The sequence below is a fragment of the Monodelphis domestica genome, chromosome 3 (assembly GCF_027887165.1).
Source record: "Monodelphis domestica isolate mMonDom1 chromosome 3, mMonDom1.pri, whole genome shotgun sequence".
Taxonomy (NCBI): domain Eukaryota; kingdom Metazoa; phylum Chordata; class Mammalia; order Didelphimorphia; family Didelphidae; genus Monodelphis; species Monodelphis domestica.
Window position 1 is genome coordinate 116,640,937 of NC_077229.1, and position 17,883 is coordinate 116,658,819.

Here is a 17,883-nt window from a genome sequence, read left to right on the forward strand (position 1 = left end):
CCAGAGTTCACAGAGCAAAGACCTCTCTTTTCCTCTTTTCTCCCACAAGCCTCTTCTGCCCCTCCAACTGCTGCTCCCCTTCCTGGCAACATTCTAAACAATGATTCCTCAATCTCAGTTTTCCTTTCCACACTAGTTGCGTTCTCCACCTCATAACTGTGACAGAAGTGTGAATTGTCTAGGACAGCCTTAGTGTAAGGAGAGGTGCCTAAGATATGAAAGAAAGGGAATGCCATACCAATATGAGAGCAAGTACGTTTTATTCAGGAATGTTGTGTGTGTGTGAGTACTTCCTTACAAGTCCAATTCTTGGAGATGGTAGCTCAGAGGTAGACTTCTGGATCCCACTCAGATCTAGGCAAGGGTAAATCAGGATAGAACCAAGAAGGCATAGTGAGGAAGGATTGTCTGAGGTCACATAGTCATGTGAGTTTTCTCATAGGCAGATGCACTGTAGAGTTATTTTGCCAAGGACATGATCTTACACTTTTTCTCCAACCATATAACCAGAGCTCCTGCTCCCTCATGACCAACACCAACTGTGTTCCTCTGTGCCTTGGAATTGAGTTCCAGAATTGCTCATGGGCATTAGAGTTGCCAATCAGCACCAGTTATACCAGGTGCCAACAGAGACCATGTAGAAAAAGGTATATATCCAACTCTGTTCCTATAAGATATAAAAGTTAAAATTAAATCTCAATAATAATATTATATTTTAAGAGATTTATTAATGATCATAAGGAAATAAAGGAATAAAGAAGATATAAAATAAAGACCATGTGCCCATGGTTGGTTAGCCATTTTTTTTAGTCAATGCCACTCACCACCATCAATACTGATTCTACATCAGAGGGAGGGAGCCTCCAAAGCCCACACCATTTATCCTCTGTCTATAGGAAGTATGTAATGACAGGAAGTCAGTGGGCTCTTGGTATATGTAGTTCTTTTTTAGGGTAACAGATTTTCAATCATACAAAGAATAAAGCTTTAAAGAACAAAAATGACGTTAATCATAGCTTACTATAAGAGTCAATCAATATAAATTCTTCCATAGCCAAATCTAGTATCCATCTTTCAGGTTTGGATTTTAATTCTTCATTTGAAGAAAAAGAACATGGGAATGAAAATAAGTAATTTAAACATAAAAGAGATTTGTTATTTCATTTGTGTATGATGTCTGTTCTCTGTATATATAAATGCTTATGTTATTTGGCTTTGTAAACATTTGAAATAATTAAAACATTTTGTAAAAAATATATATCTTCCTTCAACACAAAATAAAGAAAGAAGCCCTTGAAAAGTAGAACTAACCAAAGAGAAAAGGAGATACATAAACTCATTGAAAAAAATTCTCTAAAAATTAGAATTAGGTAAGTGGAAACTAACAACTCCATGAAGCTTAAATAAACAATTAAACTAGAAGAAATATTTTAGATACTTTAAGGAAATCAAGGCAAACAATGTGGTTAAACTAATTATATTACTATTAAGATGTTGATAACTAAGTTGCTTAAGATATCTATGATAATTTAAGTACATAAGATATCTAAAGTGTTTAGGATATTTAAGGTACTTAGGAACTTTATCAGTATTGGGGCAAAGAAAAGGAGCATATATAGACAGAGAGCAGAACATAAGTTGTATATGATGGGATGATATTTAAAAACATCCTATTCAAATATGATATTCAAATAAATCCTATCCAGACCATCTCCAGCCTCCTCACATCTCAAAGGATATCATCAGGAGGCTAACCAACTCATATCAACTAAGACCTTCATGTTTTATCTTTCTGCTTACTTTCTGTAGGTAACATGCACATTTTATTATTCCAGCATTAATTTTATGGCTGTATATAAAGTCTTCCTAATTCTCCTCATTTCATTGTCCATTATCACTTATAGTTCTTTCCATGTTTTTTTGGTCATATGTTCATCATTTATTATGGCAGGTAGTAATCCATCACAATCATATACCATAATTTATTCAGCCATTCCACAGTTGATGGTCATCCAATTCTTTTCCACCATAAAGAGAGCTGTTATAAATATTTTACAACATGGACTTTCTATTCCTCTTTTGCTGATTGCCTTGGGAGGGTATATACAGTTTTATATCTTTCTGGTGATAATTCCAAATTTCTCTCCAAAATATTTATTTCAAGTCACGGCTCCACCAAGTGAATTATTTTCTCAATTTTTCTACATCCACTCCAACATTAAAGATTTGTTTTCTTTAGTGAATTTTTATACCTCCTTTTTTTTTTTTACCAATTCTATTCTTTGAGGAGTTGTTTTCTCAACAATTTTTTAAAATATTTTTTCCCATTTTGGGGATTTCCTTTACAAAACTGTTGATTCTTTTTTCTTCGGGGTTTTCCTGCATTACTCTCATTCCCTCATAACTTTACTTCTAAATATTATTTGATTTTTAATTTTCTTTTTTAGCTCTTCCATGAGATCTTTTTGGACCTGAGGCCAATTTACATTTTTTTCTTTAATGCTTCTCTTGTAGGCACTTTGCTAATGTTATCCATTTCTATGTTTGTATTCTGATTCTTACTATCACCACAGTAACTAGCTAGGGTTAGATCTTTGTTGTTATTTTGTGTTCAATTTTGCCAGTTTATTTTGTGATTTTTTTTTTTACTGTATAGTAAAGTTGAGGTCTGAAAGGGCACTGTCCCATGCTTCTTGTGCTAAGGCTTGGGGCTTTGCTTCTTGTTGGGACCAGGGCACAGGATCTAGTTGCTGGCTTATACCAGAATGGGGTCTCAATGCTGATTTGCACTTTGTGTGAAGCCTTACTGCCACCTTATACTGGTGGTTGACCTCATTTATGGCTTTTATTGAGGGCAGAACCTCACTAGTGGAAAGCACCAGGAGCACTGTCTCTCTGCTATAAAATTCTGGGAGTGAAGCCTCACAGCTGGCCAACCTCAAGAGATACAGCTTTACTGCTAGCCAGCACTAGGGGTTGAACTTTGCTACTGAATGACCCCAGTGGTAGAGGCTCACAACAGACTTGAATTAGGTTGGGGTCTCACTGCTAGGAGGAAGGATCTCAAGTAGCCTAATAGGGTTCAATCTTCTCCTGTTGCTTCCTGCTGAGACTTCACCCCCTCCAACACTATTGAGACAGACCTTTTGAGATGACCCTCCAGGATTCTCTGGTCTGGTAAGCTGATGATCTCCTCTAAAATTTGTTATGAGTCTTTTGTTTCTGTTTTTTTGAGGTGAAGTTGGGAGGGTTTAGAAGGTTTATGACATCACTCTATCATCTTGGTACTAGAAGTAGTTCACTGAATTTTGTAGGAGAAGACAATACAATTCACTTTCAAAGGCTAGATCAATGATGCCTTTTATGGGTGAAATTAAATGTTTTAGAAAAACCACAGATTGTGTAATTAAGAGAATTAAGATAATAGAATAAATAACATTATACTGCAAGTCACAGTATTTGAGAAATGGAAAGGAACATCAATGAGAGTCATAAAAGCATAGAATATCAGAATAATTAATAGAAATGGTCAAGTTCATATTGAAACAAGATCACAGGATGCTGGAAGTGAAAGGAGCCTCAGTAAATCCGTAGAATAACTATATCTTAAAAAAACAATTTACTATATCTGTCCAACAAACTATGTTGTACTTAGAATAGAGCCCTGGACCTAGGGAGAGGATAATGGAGTTCAAATCTGGCCTCAGATTTATATTAGCTGTTTGGGTATAAGCAAATAATTTATCTGTTAACTGCTAACTGCAGTTTCTTCATTGGTAAAATTGAAATGATAATAGTACCTAAATGCCAAGGTTGCTGCATGGACAAAATGAGATAATATTTTTAAAGTGCTTTGCAAAACTTAAAGTATTCCCTAAATGAACAAAAACACACATATTTATAAATCACCTATTTTGTACTATGCATTGCTCTACAAATAATACATTATTTGAGCCTCATAATTTGAGGTAGCTGTTATTTATTATCCCCATTTTACAGATGAAGAAACTCAGGCAGATAGAGGTTGCAACTTGACAATGGGTCACACAGGTAGTAAATATCTGAAGCCAGACTTGAACCCAGAGCATTGTCCTTCGTTCACAGTTCTCTATTCACTTCTCCACCAAAGTGTTCCTAAATGTTAGTGAGAAGGATGAGGAAGAGGAAAAGGAAAATGATGGCTATTATCCCATCTTGCTTAAAAGTCTCAAGGTCAAAGAAACCAACTGAAGCAATTACATGCACTTTTGCGTGGCTATTATATACAAAACGTTTTCCCTTATATCAATCCCAAATTTGTCTCACTGACACTTCTAACTAGTTCCTAGTTTGCTCTCCAGTGCCAAGCAAAACAAATTAAATCACCCCTTTACAATATATGACAGCACTTCAAATGGTTGGGGCCAGCTATTATGGCTGATCTGAGTTTCCTTTTCTCTAGGCTAAAAATCTCCTATTCCTTCAATACATTAATTTCATTTTACAAATAATAGAGAGGGGAAGTGATTCGTCTAAGGTAATAGTGTTAGTTAATGACAGATTTGGGACTAGGATGGTGGCCTTTTATATTTTTTAGATGCTATTTCCATTAAACCTAGATATTTCCCCTCAAAATCATCATACTATATACCATAGTTATATTTCATTTTATAATATTTTACAATAAAATGCAATACCAGAAATATATATATATGTATATGCTACATGTCATGAGTCTTAGTTTTTAAACCTTTAATACTCAAAATTACTATGAAAGCTTAATAAATTGTTATAGATTATTCAATAAGCCTTCTGTACATCTTATATATGAATTTTTGGCATAATTTATTATTATAAAATGGGCATATTATAACATATGCACATATAATATAAATATACACATATATACAATATAAGCGGTATCCCATAATTCAGATAAATTTAAAATTTTAATAGCTTAAATCATTATAAAATCTTAATATGATTTAACCGCTTAAAACTATACTGACTTTTTCATACCTTATGTGTATAAATATGTGTGTGAATACAAATGTCTATGTGTAGCTTTTAGTTTTTCTAAGAATTTTTATATCTATTATCACAGACTATCTTCATAACCACCCTTGATGTATGAATTAGAAAATAATACTATATGTCTTACAAAGACAGGAAATCCAGAGAGAATTAGTGAATTTTTGAAGTTCCCGGCTATTTAGTAACAGGCTTTGGCTTGGGACCCATGTTTCTGATAATCAGAGAAGTACACTTTCCATTACACAGCTGCCCTCTCCCATTTAGGTGACAATAGCCAAACACTGTAAATATTATTTAGCAGAGCTCATGGAATGATTGGAAGGAGTTTGCAACAGATGGGCGTCTCAGTGAAGATATTTCATATAGACAGGTGGTAAGCTTGGGATCAATGATGCTGAAAGCAGTACAGATGAAATAAACAAATAAGATGGTCCAATATTGCCTTCTCTTATTTACCAGATGCCTTAGTCTCCATCATTGGAACAAACAACTACAGGAGAAGGTAGAGACTCATTTCCCAACTGCAGAAGGAGTGTCAGAGGCCTGCCCAATGGGCGTGCTTTCTATTGCCCCATGAAAGCCATTTTGACAGAGGGAACACAAGTACAAATATTCCCTCTGCTGAGCTCAAGGTCTCTTTTTGTGTGTGATTCACCTTGAACAAAAAACTCTGGCTTGTTTAGATATAGCTTTTCTTCTGCTAATGCTTCTATGCGTATAACATCATGGACTACCAGAGAAAAAAGTGACTTTGCCCCACATAACAATAGAATGTTAGAAGTGCAATCCAAAATATCATTCAGACTAATAAAACTGAAAATACTAGAATATTTAATGTTAAAATATAAGCTTCTTGAATACTTTGTTTTAGCTTTTGTGTCCTTAGATCCTACAACAAGGCTGTTGAGTTTTTTATTTATGTTTTTGGTTCTGGTTTATTAGTTCACAAATGTGAAAGGCTTAGAATGGAAATGTTCTTCCATAATGTACATGAATGATTTTAATAATATTTGTTAAATTTCATTGGAAATGAATTGAATACTGGAATTTATAGCAAAAGGAGATGTAAGATTTTATCTAGGTCCAGACCTCCTACCTTACAGATAAGTTGATATGTTAGAAGGGAGCTCATCAGAGACTCAGATATAAAGATTTCAGGTGAAGAGAGTACTGGATTTGGAATCAGAACTGGATGAAATCATGTTGCTGATCAATTTATTAAACTTTCTGTTTTCTCAATTTCCATATCTGTATGAAGGATAAGATATCCTGATTCTGTCACTCGCTAGTGAGTGAATTTTTAACTGACTAGTTAGCTGGTTTTGGCCAAATTCTTCAACTTTCCTAGAGCTCATCTTCCTAAGATGAGAGAATAAAGTCCTAGTAGGGAATGGAAAATAAAGGGACAAGGAATAGAGAGTGTCTGATGAGGTAAAGAGAGTGAGGAATAAATGAGTTGCCAGGTGAAATGATTAATAAATGATAGGTTAATAATTTTAGGGCTTCTAATTCCAATCCCAAAGGTCTTTCCGCTACATTTAATATTATCTCAACATACAACAATATTCCCTGGGATAAAGATGTAAACTCTACCAATTACCTTTCACTAAAATAGCATGAATTTATTCATCAAATCAATTAGTAAAAAGAGAATCATCACCCTCAATATATACATTATTGTTGTTCTCAGACACTTTTTTTGATCCTAAGCAAGCCATTTCATTTCTGTTTGCTTCAATTTCCTCATTTTAAAAATGAGTATAATAGATCCTAACTTACATAAAATGATAAAATATTTGTAAAGAATTTTACAAATCTTAAATTATGTCTGTCACCATAATTATTTTTGATATTGGTTTTATTAGTTACTGGTTTATTGTTGGTATTGGATTTATTAATATAGTTCTGTCATTTTATATATGGACATAGTGAGATCAAATGTAATAAAATAACTTATTGGATGTTATTTAGGTAAGCGGGAGAGATATGATTCAAATACATATTCTCTGATTCTAAATTCCTTGTATCTGTATCCTTGTATCCTTCATTTAGCCACTCAACAAATGACTTAGGTTGGGATTTGGGAGAGGTGTTACCTTACTTCTTTAGACTAATTATTCCTAGTTCATTTAGTTTCAACAGTTTCTAGGTTCCCCACAATCTAGTTGCCCTCCTTTGTGGATGAGAGGTAAGTGAATAGACAACATCCGATATGAAAAAAGTTCTGGTGGTGTTGTTAATGTTCTATAATTTCAAAATGAGTCATCAGTATGAATTTTGAATTCTTAAATATTTTGATAAATCTGTAATTACTAATATCTGTACAAATTCTTTCTAAATGTGCAGAATGTAACCAAGTTGGGTTTCAATAATATCCTCCATAAAAAAGACATCTTGATTTCATAGGCTTCTTCATCCTCCACCACTTCCAATTCAATCTAATGAAAAAACCATTTATAAAGCATATATAATGTGAAAAGTGCTAGAGATAGAGAAACAAACAAAAAAATTAAAAAAGAATAATCCATGTCTTCAAGGAGCTTACATTATATCCCATAAAGTAGCAAACATTTTTAGTGAGTTTTAAGGCTCTCCATTCAAGTTGACAAGCATTTATTAATTATCTACTGTCTACTATCTACAGACACCATGCTAAATACTGGACACAAAAATAAATGCAAAATATTGTATATACTCTGAAAAAGCTTATAGTCAAATGCTTGTTAACAATATCAATGTTATTCTTGATATATATGAGTAAGGAGATGTTTGTAGGGTAAAACAATCTAATGTTACATCTTTCATGGACTCATGCATAAGTTTGATACTTACATAAGTGATATAAAGTTGGAGGGGAACTTTTAAGAAGACATTTATTCTACTTAATTAAGTATTTTTCTAAATGCAGCTCTACTGGGTCTCAATTGCACCAAGAAAAATGTTCCCAGCTAGCTACCTTCTTGTCACCCTTCTAGCTTCCTTTTATGTATTGTCTTCTCTTCAACAAATTATAAGTTTCTTGAGGGGAAAGACTATTTTTGTATTGTCATCACTGGCACTCAGAAGACAGTTGATAAATGTTTGTAGAATGTATAGAATTTAAATTTTTAATCCTAAAAAACACAGTAAGCACAGTGGCATCTTGTATTTTCCATTTACTTTATTCATGTTATTATTTATCATAATATTTATGAGTATTTGTGAAGGTGAGTTCTATTTTAAAATAAGGTTTATAAATGCTGTGAAAGCTTGGTTAGTTTCTTTCTTATAAATTCATCAAAGCTATTAGTATGAATATAGTCTATTCTAAAAAGGATATTTTTAGATAATGGAAAGAAAGTTTATGGGTCAATAGATATTGATATTTCATGATCATCACTATTGAGATTTCTTTAATATATTTTATCAGTAATAATGAAAGTCCTCTTTTCTCTCCCTTTTTTCCCTCAAGTTCTTAATTTTTCCTTCTCTTTCAGATAATTTGAGAATCAGTGATAAAATACCCTCAAAAATGGGAGTCTTCCTACATGGGCTGCCTCTTTCTATTGTTAAGGTAAAATTAGGGTTGTTGACTGAATATATTATACTAGTGGTCGCCAGGGATTAAAATTCAATCTCAATAAAATATTCAAATGAGTTTTGGATTTTTATGGACGGTTGAATTAAAATAGAGGGAAGAAATTAAGAAGAAAAGAGAAAGAAAAGGGAATTGAACCACTCTGGCAATCCAATAAGAATTCAGAGGCCAAGGCCAAGGAGCCTTCGCAATCTAGCTGAGCTTCCACCCACGAGGCCTCCTCTGAGATGAAGGGTCTCCTCAGAGGATAGTTTCATTTAGGAGGTAAAGGAAAAGAGGAATGAGCAGCTACTCACCGAGGTCTGTTATGGAAGATGCCACACTACAAAAGCTTCTCCCAGTAATTTTGCTGCCAAGCTGCAAATGACAAACTGCCACCAGGAGGCTCCCAACATGGAAAAACCCAACGTCTGAAAGAGAGAGAGAGAGAGAGAGAGAGAGAGAGAGAGAGAGACAGAGACAGAGAGACAGAGACAGAGACAGAGAGACAGAGACAGAGACAGAGAGAGAGAGAGAAAGAAAGAGAGAGAGAGAGAGAGAAAGAGAGAGAGAGAGAGAAAGAGAGAGAGAGAGAGAGAGTGGCAAGAGGAAGTGACACAAAATATATAGACCATTCTTTACATCACTTCCTGTGTCTGACATATACCAATGGTAGCTTAAGCTTGACAGGACAGTCCAGGGAGTCGGTCAGTTGTTTCTTATTTGTCACTTGCTGGCACATGTTGATCATAGGCCATCCTCCTCAACAATTACTCCTTAAGTAGGTGTGTATACATTCCTGTTTGCTAGAATTCTAAGACTAATCAGGGTGTAGTAAAATTTAAAATTCACAGTATACTTGGCCCAAGTCACTTCTCCCTATCAACTTTTAAAATATTTTTTAACATCCTTATGTTTCATGAGTATGATATTAAAAGCGAAAAGAGTGGTCTTACCAACAAAAAAGACCTGAATTCAAATCTATCTTCAGAAATGTACTAACTCTGTGATGTTGGGCAAGTCACTGAAGCCTGTTGACCTCTGCTTCTTCATTAAAATAAGCTGGAGAAGAAAATGGCAAACCACTTCATTATCTTTATCAAGAAAAACACAAATGGGATCCCAAAGGGTATGACAGTACTGAAACTACTGAACAACCAAAAATAGAGGCAGATAGATCTATCAACAGATTAGGTGCTAAATAGATAGATAGATAGATAGATAGATAGATAGATAGATAGATAAATAGATAGATAGATAGATAGATTTACAAAGTATAATATTTTATATTAACAAGAGTAAGGACTATACTTGAAATTTTATAGGTAGAAATAATTCCCAGATGATAAAACTTCCTCTAAAAATGTAGATTGTTCGACTTCCGGTTAAGATGGCGGCTTAGAGAAAGCTGAGGTTCAGATCTCCGGAAAACCCTTCCTGACCGATCTCAAACTAGAAGCTCCTAAGGCGCCGAAATTCAAAACGATCAACAGCACAGACCCTGGGAACCCTCCTCCTGGACCTGGACCCGGTTCAAAAGGTACGGCTCCCCTTAAAAGCCAGAACCCGAGATCCCTCGGACCTCAGGGGTAGGAGCGCAGAGTCCAAGGCTCCCGGAAGCGGCAGCCGCGCCGGGCTCAGAGAGCAGGGTCTGAGGAACAACAACCCTCAGGGTCTTCTACCCAAGTCCCAGTCCGGGTGAAAGTTACTGCCTGGGGCCTCAGCTGCAAAGAGCTGGTCGGTCCGGGTGAAAGTTACTGCCTGGGGCCTCCGCTGCAGAGAGCTGGTCAAAACAACAGCAACCCTCAGGGCGGGCAAGACAGCCTCACGGGCTGGACCCTGCTATCCAAGTCTCAGTGAAAGTCTGTGCTCTCTGAGCTTGGGGAAGCGGCAGCCCATCCCTCCGCAGGCCAACGAAACAGCCTCACGGCCAGGGATTCTGAAGGCAACTTCCGGAAATCGAGCCAGGGGGAGAGTGTGGCCTCGTGGTCCGACACTTCCATTCCAGTTCCAGTGAGGCATATTCAGTTTAACCCAGGGAACGCTCATAGAACCAACATCTGCCCAGGACTAAAGCCCCTGATCACCAGACAAAGACAAGAAAAGCCAATCCTCCACGTTCAGAGATGACAAACTCCACAGAAGCACAGAAGCCCCAAAATACCAAGAAAAATAAGAAGAAAGGGGCGACTCTGGACACATTCTATGGAGCCAAAATACAAAATACAGAGCAGATAGAAGAAGATATACAAGAAAATTCTCCAAAATCTTCCAAAGGAAATAGAAACTCTCCACAAACCCATGAAGAATTTGAATCAGAAAGGACCAAAAAGATGGAAGCCCTCTGGGAGGAAAAGTGGGAAATGATGCAAAAGAAATTCACGCATCTACAAAACCAGTTTGACCAAACTGTAAAAGAAAACCAGGCTTTAAAGCAAGAACTAATAAAGCAAAGCCAAAACACCAAGAAATTAGAAGAGAACATAAAATATCTCACCGACAAGGTGATAGATCTGGAAAACAGGGGGAGAAGAGAAAATTTAAGAATAATTGGACTCCCAGAAAAGCCAGAAATAAACACCAAACTGGACATGGTGATACAAGATATAATCAAAGAAAATTGCCCAGAGATTCTAGAACAAGGGGGCAATACATCCACTGACAGAGCTCACAGAACACCTTCTACACTAAACCCCCAAAAGACAACTCCCAGGAATGTAATTGCCAAATTCCAAAGCTATCAAACAAAAGAAAAAATCCTACAGGAAGCCAGAAAAAGACAATTTAGATATAAAGGAATGCCAATCAGGGTCACACAAGACCTTGCAAGTTCTACGCTGAATGATCGTAAGGCATGGAACATGATCTTCAGAAAGGCAAGAGAGCTGGGTCTCCAACCAAGAATCAGCTACCCAGCAAAACTGACTATATACTTCCAAGGGAAAGTATGGGCATTCAACAAAATAGAAGACTTCCAACTTTTTGCAAAGAAAAGACCAGAGCTCTGTGGAAAGTTTGATACCGAAAATCCAAGAGCAAGGAATACCTGAAAAGGTAAATATTAAGGAAAGGGGAAAAATGTTATCTTCTTTTACTCAAACTCTCTTCTATAAGGACTACATTTATATCAACCTATGTATACTAATATGTGGGGAAAATGTAATGTATAAATAGGGGGTAAAGAAAGACCAAATAGAATAATGGTTCTCACACAAAGATTCACAGGGGAAGGGGAGGGGAAGAAAACTCCTATAAGAAGGAGAGGAAGAGGGGGGGGGTTTACTTAAAACTCAATCTCAGGGAAATCAACTCTGAGAGGGAAAAACATCCAGATCCATTGGGATCTTGAATTCTATCTTACCCAACAAGGGTAAGGAGAAAGGAAAACCAAGCGGGGGAGGGGGAGAGGGAGAACAAAAAGGGAGGGAAAGAGAGGGGGGAGGGGGAGGGAACAAAAAGGGAGGGACTAAAAAGGGAAACATCAAAGGAGGGGACAAGGGGGACTGATTCAAAGTAAATCACTGGACTAAAAGATAGAGCCGAAGAAGAAAAGGTTAGAATTAGGGAAGGCAATCAAAATGCCAGGGAGTCCACAAATGACAATCATAACTTTGAACGTGAATGGGATGAACTCACCCATAAAACGTAGACGAATAGCTGAATGGATTAGAATCCAAAACCCTACCATATGTTGTCTTCAAGAAACACACATGAGGCGGGTTGACACCCACAAGGTCAGAATTAAAGGATGGAGTAAGACCTTCTGGGCCTCAACTGATAGAAAGAAGGCAGGAGTGGTAATCATGATATCTGATAAAGCCAATGCAAAAATAGACCTGATCAAAAGGGATAGGGAAGGTAATTATATTTTGTTAAAAGGGACTCTAGACAATGAGGAAATATCATTAATCAACATGTATGCACCAAATAATATAGCACCCAAATTTCTAATGGAGAAACTAGGAGAATTGAAGGAAGAAATAGACAATAAAACCATACTAGTGGGAGACTTAAACCAACCATTATCAAATTTAGATAAATCAAATCAAAAAATAAATAAGAAAGAGGTAAAAGAAGTGAATGAAATCTTAGAAAAATTAGAATTAATAGACATATGGAGAAAAATAAATAGGGATAAAAAGGAATACACCTTCTTCTCAGCACCACATGGCACATTCACAAAAATTGACCATACATTAGGTCACAGAAACATAGCACACAAATGCAAAAAAGCAGAAATAATGAATGCAGCCTTCTCAGATCACAAGGCAATAAAAATAATGATTAGTAATGGTACATGGAAAACCAAATCTAAAACCAATTGGAAATTAAACAATATGATACTCCAAAACCGTTTAGCTAAAGAAGAAATCATAGAAACAATTAATAATTTCATCAAGGAAAATGACAATGGCGAAACATCCTTTCAAACCTTTTGGGATGCAGCCAAAGCGGTAATCAGAGGCAAATTCATATCCCTGAAAGCTCATATTAACAAACAAGGGAGAGCAGAGATCAATCAATTGGAAATGCAATTGAAAAAACTCGAAAGCGATCAAATTAAAAACCCCCAGCAGAAAACCAAATTAGAAATCCTAAAAATTAAGGGAGAAATTAATAAAATCGAAAGTGATAGAACTATTGATTTAATAAATAAGACAAGAAGCTGGTACTTTGAAAAAACAAACAAAATAGACAAAGTACTGGTTAATCTAATTAAAAAAAGAAAGGAAGAAAAGCAAATTCACAGCATTAAAGATGAAAAGGGGGACAGCACCTCCAATGAGGAGGAAATTAAGGCAATCATTAGAAATTACTTTGCCCAATTATATGGCAATAAATACACCAATTTAGGAGAAATGGATGAATATATACAAAAATACAAACTGCCTAGACTAACAGAAGAGGAAATAGAATTCTTAAATAATCCCATATCAGAAATTGAAATCCATCAAGCCATCAAAGAACTTCCTAAGAAAAAATCCCCAGGGCCTGATGGATTCACCTGTGAATTCTATCAAACATTCAGAGAACAGTTAACCCCAATACTATACAAACTATTTGACATAATAAGCAAAGAGGGAGTTCTACCAAACTCCTTTTACGACACAAACATGGTACTGATTCCAAAACCAGGCAGGTCAAAAACAGAGAAAGAAAACTATAGACCAATCTCCCTAATGAATATAGATGCAAAATTTTTAAATAGGATACTAGCAAAAAGACTCCAGCAAGTGATCAGAAGGATCATTCACCATGATCAAGTAGGATTCATACCAGGGATGCAGGGCTGGTTCAACATTAGGAAAACCATCCACATAATTGACCACATCAACAAGCAAACTAGCAAGAACCACATGATTATCTCAATAGATGCAGAAAAAGCCTTTGATAAAATACAACACCCATTCCTATTAAAAACACTAGAAAGCATAGGAATAGAAGGGTCATTCCTAAAAATAATAAACAGTATATATCTAAAACCAACAGCTAATATCATCTGCAATGGGGATAAACTAGATGCATTCCCAATAAGATCAGGAGTGAAACAAGGATGCCCATTATCACCTCTACTATTTGACATTGTACTAGAAACACTAGCAGTAGCAATTAGAGAAGATAAAGAAATTGAAGGCATCAGAATAGGCAAGGAGGAGACCAAGTTATCACTCTTTGCGGATGACATGATGGTCTACTTAAAGAATCCTAGAGATTCAACCAAAAAGCTAATTGAAATAATCAACAACTTTAGCAAAGTTGCAGGATACAAAATAAACCCACATAAATCATCAGCTTTTCTATATATCTCCAACACAGCTCAGCAGCAAGAACTAGAAAGAGAAATCCCATTCAAAATCACCTTAGACAAAATAAAATACCTAGGAATCTATCTCCCAAGACAAACACAGGAACTATATGAACACAACTACAAAACACTCGCCACACAACTAAAACTAGACTTGAACAATTGGAAAAACATTAACTGCTCATGGATAGGACGAGCCAATATAATAAAAATGACCATCCTACCCAAACTTATTTATCTATTTAGTGCCATACCCATTGAACTACCAAAATACTTCTTCACTGATTTAGAAAAAACCATAACAAAGTTCATTTGGAAGAACAAAAGATCAAGGATATCCAGGGAAATAATGAAAAAAAACACATATGATGGGGGCCTTGCAGTCCCAGACCTCAAACTATATTACAAAGCAGCAGTCATCAAAACAATTTGGTACTGGCTAAGAAACAGAAAGGAAGATCAGTGGAATAGACTGGGGGAAAACGACCTCAGCAAGACAGTATACGATAAACCCAAAGATCCCAGCTTTTGGGACAAAAATCCACTATTCGATAAAAACTGCTGGGAAAATTGGAAGACAGTGTGGGAGAGACTAGGAATAGATCAACACCTCACACCCTACACCAAGATAAATTCAAAATGGGTGAGTGACTTAAACATAAAGAGGGAAACCATAAGTAAATTGGGTAAACACAGAATAGTATACATGTCAGACCTTTGGGAGGGGAAAGGCTTTAAAACCAAGCAAGATATAGAAAGAATCACAAAATGTAAAATAAATAATTTTGACTACATCAAACTAAAAAGCTTTTGTACAAACAAAACCAATATAACTAAAATCAGAAGGGAAACAACAAATTGGGAAAAAATCTTCATAGAAACCTCTGACAAAGGTTTAATTACTCATATTTATAATGAGCTAAATCAATTGTACAAAAAATCAAGCCATTCTCCAATTGATAAATGGGCAAGGGAAATGGATAGGCAGTTCTCAGATAAAGAAATCAAAACTATTAACAAGCACATGAAGAAGTGTTCTACATCTCTTATAATCAGAGAGATGCAAATCAAAACAACTCTGAGGTATCACCTCACACCTAGCAGATTGGCTAACATAACAGCAAAGGAAAGTAATGAATGCTGGAGGGGATGTGGCAAAGTAGGGACATTAATTCATTGCTGGTGGAGTTGTGAACTGATCCAACCATTCTGGAGGGCAATTTGGAACTATGCCCAAAGGGCGACAAAAGAATATCTACCCTTTGACCCAGCCATAGCACTGCTGGGTCTGTACCCCAAAGAGATAATGGACACAAAGACTTGTACAAAAATATTCATAGCTGCGCTCTTTGTGGTGGCCCAAAACTGGAAAACGAGGGGAAGCCCATCAATTGGGGAATGGCTGAACAAACTGTGGTATATGTTGGTGATGGAATACTATTGTGCTCAAAGGAATAATAAAGTGGAGAAGTTCCATGGAGACTGGAACAACCTCCAGGAAGTGATGCAGAGCGAGAGGAGCAGAACCAGGAGAACATTGTACACAGAGACTAATACACTGTGGTATAATCGAACGTAATGGACTTCTCCATTAGTGGCGGTGTAATGTCCCTGAACAACTTTCAGGGATCCAGGAGAAAAAAAACACCATTCATAAGCAAAGGATAAACTATGGGAGTGGAAACACCGAGAAAAAGCAACTGCCTGAATACAGAGGTTGAGGGGACATGACAGAGGATAGACTTTAAATGAACACTCTAATGCAAATACTATCAACAAAGCAATGGGTTCAAATCAAGAAAACATCTAATGCCCAGTGGACTTACGCGTCGGCTATGGGGGGTGGGGGGGAGGAAAAGAAAATGATCTATGTCTTTAACGAATAATGCTTGGAAATGATCAAATAAAATATATTTTAAAAAAAAAAAAGAAACAGAGACAGAGACAGAGACAGAAAAAGACAAGAACAGACAAAAACAGAGATATAGAAAAAGAAAGAGAGACAGAGATAGAGACAGGGAGCATCTGTTAAGCACTTAATATGTGGTAGATTCTTTGGATAAATAATTGATGTCCATCTGAGATAAGGAAGATGCTTCATAGACATCCATACTTATAGAAAGCCTTTATGGTATTGTATTCTTTTAAAGGCACCAGGTGTTTATATTCAAGAGTCCATACATCTGGACTGCTACACTTTGTACTTGCATTTGACATTAAAGGTATGGGTGAATAGTTTTGGAGATAAGTTTCTATATAAAGGAGTAGAGGACCTTAATTCTAAATGAATGAACTAAATCACTTCTAATACAATATGAATATTTTTTTCATTCTCTTCACAAGGAATGAGCCAAAAAGCAATAAATTGAACCATTTTAACACTTTTCTGATACAAAAAAAAAATGTAGATTGTTGCCTTTTCTGCCCCTTATAATCTTAGAACACTGGAACACTAGAGCATACAAGTTAAATGACTTGTCATTTGTCACAGACAGTGTGCGCTTGAGGTAGAATTCAATCCCATTTCTTTCTCACTTTGAATCTGGCTCTCCATTTACCTTGCTGTCCCTCTCTATACAAATGACAGCTTTATTTTCGAAAAAATTGGAGGGGGCAGATCTCAAATCTCTTTGACTATTGGCTTAACACAAGAAAATATGTGGTAATCAAGCTGATTTGCCTGGGGCTTATTGAATCTGCCTTTTCTGGAAATGCCACCAAATGGTGGGTTTAATTTGCACATTGAAGCATCTTGTTCCTCACATATGAATGATATCTTTAGCTCAATTGCATCAAGGCCTATTTATTTTCTTACAGTATGCAAGAAAACGTTTATGTCTCTATTTCATGAGTCTAATACTAAACTCTTTTTTTTTTCCTTTTGCATCTGCTGCCTTCACATAAATAACCCAGTAGGTTCCCAGATACAGTTTCTTCAGGTAACCAGCTGTGAGACCCTCCAGTGATTCATAATGCTAAAGTGTTTATGGGGATTGTGGAATTTACATGTTTATGAAGTTTATTGGGTGACACAGGAGAAAACCAACTAATTGATGATGTTTACTTTCCTGCCATTCTAGTTGTAAGGGGCCCATCACTGTAAATTAATTTCACTTCTGTTGCTGATTCCAGGGTAGTGAAGCTCATGCAATGTGAAGGCTAGTCAGAAGGAGTTGTGAAATAGTGAGTGTGTAGCATAGCAAAGACAAAGGTGGGCAAATCTTCTTCAAAACTCTCATTCTTATGGGCCTATTTCAGAGAAAGGTTTTAACTAACACATTGTCATCTGGTCTTTGCTCCAAGTAGCAACATCTTCCTCTTTAAAGAGTATTGATGTAGGGAGGAGATCATAATGACAATGTCCATTCCTTTTGCTCCACGATTTTCCAGTGTTCCAGGATAGTATCATTATACTCCAGACACCCCGTACTCCTTAAGCCATAATGCTTTGTTTCTCTATCCTTAGAGGTTTCAAGGTGTGGGCCAGACCTTCTAGGATTCAAGCTGT

The 17,883-nt window shown here is 36.2% G+C and overlaps 1 long non-coding RNA gene across 1 annotated transcript; it reads right to left on the bottom strand.

Moving 5' to 3' along the window:
* Nucleotides 1-243: 243 nt before the first annotated feature.
* Nucleotides 244-9,200, bottom strand: LOC103102829 (uncharacterized). Its single transcript, XR_465476.2, has 2 exons — nt 8,887-9,200; nt 244-667 (listed from the first exon to the last, which is right to left on the bottom strand). It is a non-coding gene; the product is annotated as an uncharacterized LOC103102829 (long non-coding RNA).
* Nucleotides 9,201-17,883: the final 8,683 nt, after the last annotated feature.